This window comes from Capsicum annuum, chromosome 11 (assembly GCF_002878395.1).
Source record: "Capsicum annuum cultivar UCD-10X-F1 chromosome 11, UCD10Xv1.1, whole genome shotgun sequence".
Taxonomy (NCBI): domain Eukaryota; kingdom Viridiplantae; phylum Streptophyta; class Magnoliopsida; order Solanales; family Solanaceae; genus Capsicum; species Capsicum annuum.
In genome coordinates this window covers 71,187,353-71,197,690 of record NC_061121.1, presented here as the reverse complement: position 1 = coordinate 71,197,690, position 10,338 = coordinate 71,187,353, and the positions used below count along the sequence as shown (strand labels likewise).

The following is a 10,338-nucleotide window of genomic DNA, read 5'->3' as shown; positions in this document are numbered from 1 at the left end:
CAAAATTTTTTTTTTTTTGCAATTCTTATATATCTTTTAAATATTTTGAAATTATTTTAATTTCTCATATTTTATATATTTTTAAAATATTTAAATTTTATTTTAAAAAATATAGAGGTTAATTTATATTCAAATTCACAATCAAAATTATAAAATTTGACTCTCAAAATTCAAAATATATGACATATAAAGAACATAAATATTATATAAGTAGCTACAATATGATATTTAGGTGTGTTTTTCTTCTTTGTCAATGAATTAGAAACTAGAGTTTAAGAAGAACGTGTGATAAACGTAAATTAATTACTCTATAAATTATGATTTGACTATTTTCTCTTGAATAAAAGTCGTAAGTTCATTTAGGCAAACGTGATAACCAATTGACTAGCAAAAAGAAGCATTAATCGCCGCCACAAATTGTCCAATTTTTATGACCACAGGAACAATATAAAAAAGATTTCAAACTAAATGGCATTAAACATTGTTTCTCTTCGAATTAGATTAAATGAGTCTCTAATGTATACCGAAACCTAATTTTTCCGACGATTCGTGTGTCGTAACCATTTCATGTGAAAGTTTAAATATCAAAAAAAACCCAATATCTATTCACTTACACTTAAATAATATAAATAATAATTGAATTCAAGGTTAAAAGTTCTCCCATATTACTTCAAATTTCTTTTTGATCATTCTATTCTATTTTTCTTTTTTGGTTGGTTAAACTTTTTAAAACTTCAAAGTCTGGAACCAATAGTAGTTTGGCTCGACCACTTGTGGTTTGACCGAGTAAAGTTGAAGGAATATAGCTGCCCGCTCCTAAGTGTGGAGGTTGCATGGATCAATCTGAAGATGTCATGAATTTTTATACTCCCTCCCTACAAAAAAAAATATATATATTTTAAGAGTTCAAGGAAATAAAAAAGATTTTTGAATTTTATAATTTTAAATTAAAGTTGTGTCAAATGTATCAAAATATTCTTTAATCTTGTAATTTTAAACATGTCATGTGTAAAGTTAAAATTAAAGTATTGCTAAAAAAATATCATTCTTTTTTTTAAACGGATTAAAAAGAAAATTAGATCATTATTTTTTAAACGGAGGAAGTATAAAATTTTCTTTCATACACCATAATAATATCCACTTGACAACCTTGTTCAGCATTTATTATTCGGTGCTATAACAGTTCAAATCTCTTTATGTTTGTTCGAAAGTTTTATGGTTGTTATCACAAGATATTTTAGGCTAAACCCATCGACAGGTACCTCAACTTGGCACCATTTTTTACTTTGATACCTCAAGTGGACTTTGTTCACTTTTGGCACCTCAAGTAGCCATAAAGTGTGTCCCTTTGGCACCTTTCGGCACCAACTCTGGTGCGTGAATCGCATGAGCTTCCAACATGGATTAAACGGCCAATGAATTTATCCCAACTTATTTTAAATCGTCACATCATTATATACACCCATAATTTTTGTAAAAATAAAAAAAGGATCAAAATACATGGCAAAGTGTCTAATGAATTAATGACACATGATTTTTTAACTATATAATTACAAAAAAGTCCCCCATAATATCTTCCCCACCTAACCTTTTTAAGCTTAACCTCCATTAATGGAGGTTCATTTTCCAAAAAAGTAAACATACCTCCTCATTTGTTGCGGATGATAGATCCGCATTAAAAGTTTCACGAATTTCAGACATGGAGAAGCAGAAGGCCAATGTTCAATTAAAAAATTATTTAACGGAAGAAAACATAAATACCATTAAGAGTTGCGTGAGAAAAACATAGATACTTTACACGATGGATGGTTCGAAGTGAATCTTTGCAGACCAAATTATATTTAATAATATTCTTGAAGAGTTAATTATCATATTAATATGATATTTTACTCTTTGTTTTTTAATTAGGGACTCAATTTTATTAGTGTTTTTAAGAGTTTGAGATTGAAAAAATGGTGGAAGAAAATGGAATGAAAAAATAGAGAAGAAGATGGTAAAATTAATTAAAAAATGAGATAAAATACTGCTATCACGCGCCAAACCGCGAGTGTAGAACACTCACTTTGCCGAATCAGCAAAAAGTGCCAAAGTGACACACTTTATGACTACTTGAGGCGCCAAAAGTGAACAACGTCTACTTGAGGTGCCAAAGTGAAAGATGGTGTCAAGTTGAGGGGTATGTCAATGCGTTTGGCCATATTTTTATGTATGTATACTGATATTTAACATTTAAATCTCATTTATTTATTATAAAATAAATATGTAAAATTATTTTTTTAGTACTTTTTATGTTATAAATGAAAATAAAATATTTGTTGAATTTAAATCTTAACTTTTTTTCAAATTCATTAATAAAAAAACCTTAAAGACCGATACATTACTGATAAATTGATAACTAGTAGTATTATACCACAAAGAATTAAAATGCAAGAAACATATTCCTTTGAAATTAATTAGAAATTTAAAATTTTCAAGTTTATCGTAAGAATTTTATATTTGTAGGGTGTTTCTTAAATTCCATTCTCTTAGCTACAAAGACAAACAGCAATAACAATTCCTCATGTATCACCGTAATTGATGGATATACTATTTGTTTTCTTTTTAGATATATGTACTAGTCATCGACAGGCCCTTAAATTTGATCCAACATTTCACTTGAAACCTCCAACTGACTTTTGTACCTATTGAACACTCTTACTACTTCAAATTTGAATTACTTGAACCCTTTGTGCATATGTGGGGTAAAAATTGTGATTCACACTTTACTAGGAGAGTGAATCAATATTTTAACACCACTATTATTATTATTATTATTATTGTTATTGTTGTTGTTGATGTTGTTGTTGTTGTTGTTGTTGTTGTTGTTGTTGTTGCGCTGTTGTTGCTGTTGTTGTTGTTGCTGTCATTGCTTCTATTGTCGTTGTTGTTGTCGTTATTGTTGTTGTCGTTGTCATTGTCGTTGTTGTTGTTGTTGTTGTTTTGTTGTTGTTGTTATTACTATTATTATTTCAATCTCCTCTTCTTTTTCTTCTTTTCTTTCTTATTTTAAAAATATTTTTTCCCTTTTTCTCCTCTTCATAAAGTACCGCTTCACCATCACAAGCAAGTTCACCACCATTTCACCATCACAAGTCCATCACTTTACATCAAATATTTATGATCTACCTTCTTGTAATAGTTTTTTTAGTCATGTCTGAACGATGTTATTCTTCCATTTGTCCTTGCCATTTTTTTTCTTCAAAATCAAGAGCGTCAAATCAATGAATCTGATAAGAATCAATTCAACAATCAATTTCATTTTCATCATAAAATATAGACTTAAGTATTAATTAAGAAGTGATGAGAACAATGAATTTACGAATGTAATTTCTTGACCTATTAATATCAAAATTTTCATTTTACCTAACTTCACATTCTTTAAAAGTGAAGATTATTTAATCACATAAAATTTTATCAAAAAAAAATATTAAAGGACAATAAGGAGAACGGAGACGACAGTAATAGTGATTTCCAGGAAAAGAAAAGGGGTGGGTAAGGGGAGGGGGGCTGCTTTCTGGTGACTTTCTTTCAATTGCCATTGTTTTGAGCATTAGTCTTAACATCTATTGAGAAATAATCTATGCACGCAAAACCGTTACCACCTCTAACACTTTAATTGGGAGGTGGTTTGCCATGACAGTAAGTATGGGGGGGGGGGGGTTGGGGGAAGGGGGGGGGCAGGGATTGGGGATTGGGGGTTGGATTTGTTATATTAAAATTTTATTTTATAATTATTTTAAGTTTAAAAAGCCACATGGCTTCATTTGATTTATGGCTTTGCCACTTTATAAAAAAAATTAATAGGGATTTTATTAATCAATCAAACTAAAATAAGATTACATGTATTGGGCCAAACCAATCCAAATAAAATAAAAACATCGGATACCTTGTTATGGCCCAAACCCATTTCTTCATCCATATAAAATAAATACTAGGGTTTCCTAAATTTGTTTTTTCTTTCCATTTTTGCCTAATGCTCTCATCTTCAGGTAAACTTTGATGGTTGCTCATCTTCTAAATCGTTCATTTCTGAAGCATTCGATGTGAATTATCAATTATTTTACTGGTACTCTCTATTGTATCTTGATTCTCAACTATCAACAGTAAGTATCTCCATTTCAGCTGCTTTGGAACTTCAAATTTCAGCTCATTTTCCTTATTCCTTTGTTGATTGGAGTACCCGTGATAGTAATTCGGCTGATTTCTCTTATGGGTAAGATTTTTGAAGCTGTTTGTTGCAGATTTGATAAGTCTAGAGCCCTGGTCCAGCTTGCATGCCCAAGTGAGTACTGTACGCTTATACTTGCTCTTCTCATCAACCATCTTCTGTGTAAACTTTGTATCCTCCTTGCAGGTGTAGATTAGAGTGAAATAAATGGATGCTCTAGCCCACAAATACTTATCCCTAAAGTTGACTCCCAGGTGTACTTATAGTATATAAAACTAGTAATCCCCCTTTGTTGGAAACATTACATGCTATATTCTAAAGTCGTACAGATTAGATAGCACTTTCTTTATTTTTGTGACTGTATCTCCAATCTCCCCTAACTTTCTTTTCTCAGTGTAACTCTGATATAAGGACACTACATCTTGTCACTATTTAAATTTCTTCTTGCTTTGCTATCTAGCTGCTGAAATGAATTAAATTTGAAATTTCCTTCATCTATTGCTAGATTTGCATAGTAATCTGTTAGTTGATTACCTTCCCTCAGTATATGCATGAACTTAACCTCCTTTGTTTGCAATAAATTGATAATCTGCTCTTTAATGTCTAGTAAACTCCATGGGCATTGCCACTCATTTGTCAATACTTTTAACATAACCATCGAATCCGTTTGAATGATGATATTGTTAAGGTTTGATTGACTACAATGAATTGTTTCCCTTAGAATAGCTTATGACTCAGCTTCGCTGTAGTAGTATCTTCCATTTTTGCTCCTTCTGCTTGAATTAGATCACCCATTTCATCCCTTAGACAGTATGCCCATGAACTAATTCCTGGATTGCCCCTAGAAGCACCATTTGTGTTATACTTTATCCAACCTATTTTTGGAAACTTCCACTCCACTTTTGTAAACTTAATCTGTATTCTTCTTCTTTCCAATTCCCTCTAAATATCTGGTCACTTAGAAGGGAATACTTGTTTAGGATTCCTCACATTAAGTAATAATCCAATATTTCTAGTGATATTGAAAATTACTTTATGGTAGATAAGTATTTCCCTTCATGTTTTGAAGTATTTCTTCTCTTCCATAACTCTCATAGTATCATACTGGGAATAGCTTGATAGTATGGTTTAGCTCTTCCATGATCAATTGTACTCCAACAGGTTAGGATTAACTTCCTTAGACTTTTTCCATTCAAATTAATACCTGCAAAAGAAGAAAAATAAGACCAAGTCCTGTTAGCAGTAATAGATCTGAGAAACACATGTGAAAGTGTTTCTTGATCCTGTAAAATGCAACACCAACATCTTGTAGGACCCTTCTATACCCCATCTTCTTATATTTTTCTCTACTGCAATCTTTCCTCTCCACATCCTCCACATCAGAAATGCCATCTTGAAAGGCAATCCTTTGACCCATATATTCTTTATAAGCTATTTACTTTCCCCCTTCATCTTATGTAATTCCATGCTGAACTTACTGTAAAATTACCTGTTGACTCCAATTTCCATATAGGAATATCCTTCTCCTTAGATTGGGTGGGTATTCTGATATTCTGAATTATATGGTCAACCACTTCTACTGGAAATAATTGAGCAATAGTATGCATCTTCTATTGTCCATCATTAATTAAATCCTGAACTTGCTGATACTCTTTTTCCTCCTCTCCTATACTATCCAGTATATTATACAAATCCCCTTCCTTGATCCAATTATCCAACCAAATATTGGAATTTCCCTTTCTGATTCTCTAAAATATTTGATGTTCCACCAAGTCTCTTGCTTGAAGTATTTTCTTCCATACCTGAGATCCTGCTCCTGGTTTGCATACCACTTCATTAGGATGTGAATTCTTACAGTATTTATTCAGCATATATCTATTCCAAATGGTGTCCTTGGTTCTGAAATTCCACCAGAGTTTGCAGAACAGAGCCATTGAAACATCCTGCATCTTTCTAAACCCAAGCCCACTTTCTTCCTCTAGCAAACATAACTTATTCTATTTCACCCAGTGCCTATTTTTACCTCCTATATAACTACTCCAAAAAATTGTTCAAATATTTTTTCAATTGTAGTCATCATATTCTGGGGAGGGTTCATCACTGATAAGGAATGAATAGGTATACTTTGCAAAACATGCTTTATAAGAATAGCCTTTCCTCTATAAGACAATAACTTTTCTTTCCATCCTTGTAATTTTTCACTAATTCTGCTCATCATTATTTGATAATAGTCTTCTTCTTTCTTATATGAAAGATAAGACATCCCAGATATGTGAATGGAAATTTCTTTCTAAGAATTCCAGGAGCTACCTCAACCAATGTCACAACCCCTTGAGAAACACCTTTATGAAGATATATGAAACTCTTTTCTTTAGACCTTCTATACAGATGTTTTTTATATCACTTCAATGTTTTAGTCACCAGCTGCATTGTGTGGAGTTCTGCTTTGCATAAGATTATCATATCATCTGCAAATGCAAAGTGATTTACCTTTGGACTTCCTCTTGGTAATCCAAACATCTTGAACTCATTTGATTGCATTAAAGATTTCAGGGTCCTGGACATAACTTCAGCTGTAATAATAAAAAGAGTAGGTGACAGGGGATCCCTTTGTTTCAATCCTCTAGTAGCCTGAAGAAACCTTTCGACTGTCCATTTAATAAAATTGAATACCAATTATTTCCTACCAGTCTGTATACCATGTCTATTAGCCTTTCCCCAAACCCCACTTTTCTTACCATTTTAGTAAGGAACAACCAATCAACTCTGTCATATGCCTTCATCATATCCAATTTAATCACCAAGTTTGAGATTTTACCTCTTTTTCTGATCTCTGCTACTATTTCTTGCACCATCAATATATTTTCTTCTATACTTCTGCCCTATACAAAACCTGCTTGTTCATCAGAGATTATATCTGGTAACACTGACTTGATTTTTTCATGAAGAATTCTTGAAAAAATCTTATTCAAGAAATTACTTAGAGAAATAGGTCTCATATCTAAAAAAGTGTTGACCACTAGCTTTTTAGGTAAGAGTAATAAATTTGTATGAGTAACAAATTTAGGTAACTCATACCCATAAAAGAAAGCAACAACCATGTTGTAAATATCATGACTTATAATTTCCTATGCATCCTGAAAAAAAACACCTGTCATTCCATCTGGTCCTCCTGCACTAGTTCTACTCAACCCCATTACTGCCTATTTAACTTCTGCATTATCAGGAATTCTATGTAATTCCTCATTCTGCTCTTCAGACACTACTGTGGGCAATTCATCTAGTATCTCAAAGTCAAGTGGTTTCATCTTCTTTAGAAAATTGATTCTGAAAAAACTTGACTGCCACTTCTGTTATTCTCTCTTGATCTTCTATCCATTCTCCCTCTTCATCTTAAATTCTATTAATCTTTAAACTACTTCTGCCTTTTACTATAAAGTGAAAGAATCTAGTATTTCTTTCCCTATCCTTGAACCATTCTAGTCCAGTTTTTTGTCTCCAAAAATCTTCTTCTCTTTTCAATTGAATATTCAGCTCAGCTTGTACCATGAAAAGAGCTTACCTGTCACAGCCATCTGGACTCTCTTTAAACTATTTTTCCCTCACTTTAATTACTTCCTATAAGGTAGCTATCTCCTAAAAATATCACCATAGTGCTCCTTACTTCATTTCGTTAAGGCTTCTTTTACTTTCTTCATCTTCTGATGAAACATGATGAAAGGGTTCCCAAATACTTCAGTATGCCAGTTTTCCTTGATTACCTCCAAACATTCTTGTTATTTCAACCACATATTAAGAATCCTAAAAGGTATACAAATATGTTCACTAATAGTGCTGAAATGAATCTTTAAAGGACAGTGATCAGAACCACTTCTCACCAAGTGTTCAACCTCTAATAATGGAAAAAGGTTATGTACTTTACCATTGCACATAACCCTATCCAACCTTTTAAATATACAGTCCCCATCAGTTCTTCCATTCCACCAGGTATTTTACTTCCCTTAAATCCTTTGTCTTCTAGACCACAGAAATTAATACAATGAGTGAAATCCTCAGTTTCTGCCACTGTCATAGGTAAACCTCCTAACTTTTATTCATCATTCACTATTATATTAAAATCACCCCCTACCAGCCATGGACTTTGTATTGTTTGAGCTAATTCCTCCAAAGATTCCCACAAAACCAATCTTTCATGTTGTGACCATTTAGTATAAACTAATGTCACCACCATCTGAATATGATTCTGCTGATTAACTAACTCAACAATCAACTGTTGCTCTTCATCCTTGAGTACTGTACATTCAACAACATCTTCCATAAATACCCAAATCTTTTCTGCATGATTGGCTGCTGCATACTTCATTCCTAATCTATTCTTGTATTCTTCTATGGTAGTATTATCCTGAAATAGTTCTAACACCCCAATGAATGAGAATTGATGTCTTTTCTGCATTGTTATAAGTCTAGTGAATGCTCTTTGGGTATTCACTGATCTAATGTTCCACATAAGATTATTCATTTAGACTTATTCTTCAAAGAACTTCTTGTCTGCATTGTTAAATTATTTGCCATTTTTTCTTTCAGTATTGCTGAATTGTTCCACCACTTTGTCCTTCTTTCTTCTTACACCCTGCTTGACTCTCATCTGCTCCATTTGCCTGGGAGATAGATTGCCTTTTCTTCCAACCTTTTCTATTTCATTACTTAAATCTCCTTCATCTAGAGATAGTTTCTCCTTGTTACGAAACTCCACCTGATTGTCCACTTGTATTGCTAATGGTAAAACATTCTCTATTAATCTATCTTGTGCTTCTTTCTCATCAAATATTACCATCTGCATATTCTTATTATTATTGTTTTGCTGTTGCTGTGTATTCAGGCTTTTATCCCTTCTTAAATCAGAGTTGTCTAGTGTTTCATACTCCTTTTGTTCTTTATGATCTGCCTGCACTCCTGCTTCTTTTTCTTTCTCATCATTCTGTTGAGTAGTAATATCTTCCTTTTCTTTTGCAGTTTCAGAGAAACTATTCAAGACCCAATCTTTTGTGCTTTGCCCTTTATTTTTATCTTTGTTTTCATTATCCTTGTCCCCATTTTCTTCTATCTGTTGTTCCTGAGAAAAAGCTGCAAATGCATTTGTAATTGGAACTGAACCATCTACAATCTTGTCTGTTTCTATTTCTCCCACTATATGCCCATATTTGTCTATTTTGTACTTATTCCTTTTTGTTACCCATTGTTTAGTGAATTTTCTTCTATCTTTACGGTATAATTCTTCGTTTCTGTCTTTTTAATCTTCTCTCCATTGGACTTTGCTTGCTATTTTCATCTTGCTCATTCTCCTGATATTCATATAGCTCTGGATGAATATTCCAACATGATTGTTCATCATGATCCTGAAGACAGCATTCTTTACAATATTTGGGTTTGTAATCATATTTAATATTTATCTATTTAGATTTGTGCATCCCTGTTACATCATTCTCATCACATATTTTCACTCTTTGAGGTAATTCAGTAACCAGATCCACCTCTACCTTTACTCTTGCACAACTTGGTCGTGTCTGATTCTTTGTTTCTATATCAACTGATAAAGGTTTTCCAACAGCTGAAGTAATTTAAAATATTGCTTTATTTACAAAAAAATTAGGTGGAAGATAAGGCATCGATATCTAAGCTATACCTACTGTTGTTTTCACATTAGGTTCAAACCACGGATCCCATTTAAGGGTCCTCATCTATCATTGCATCTCCTTACCCCTTATATAATATGCCGAAGTAGTTATAATATTTACATAATCCTCTATAATACTTAACCTAATAAGAATATGCCTTGAATCCAATACCCCCCTATATTGCATTCACCTTTAATACCACACTGAATGGGTATATTTCTCCGCAACTCACTAATGTCAGGTTTTCCATAAGAAAACTTACCAATTGCTGCATATTGTAAGTTTTCTTGTATTATCAAATTGTTAATATCTGATGATTTCCACGTAATATGTGGTTCTTTAATTATCTGAATAGGTTTAGGCAATATTCGCTCCTTTCTAGTATCTACCACCTGAGGTTTCAATATATTAGCATAAGTAGGTTTCAAATTCCCTTCCCCTGTATTCGAATTACTT

At 32.5% G+C, this 10,338-nt stretch overlaps 1 long non-coding RNA gene across 1 annotated transcript; it reads left to right on the top strand.

The window, feature by feature from the left end:
- The first annotated feature begins 3,957 nt into the window (after positions 1–3,957).
- LOC107854650 lies at positions 3,958–4,701 on the top strand. Its single transcript, XR_001670065.2, has 2 exons — positions 3,958–4,321; positions 4,394–4,701. It is a non-coding gene; the product is annotated as an uncharacterized LOC107854650 (long non-coding RNA).
- Positions 4,702–10,338: the final 5,637 nt, after the last annotated feature.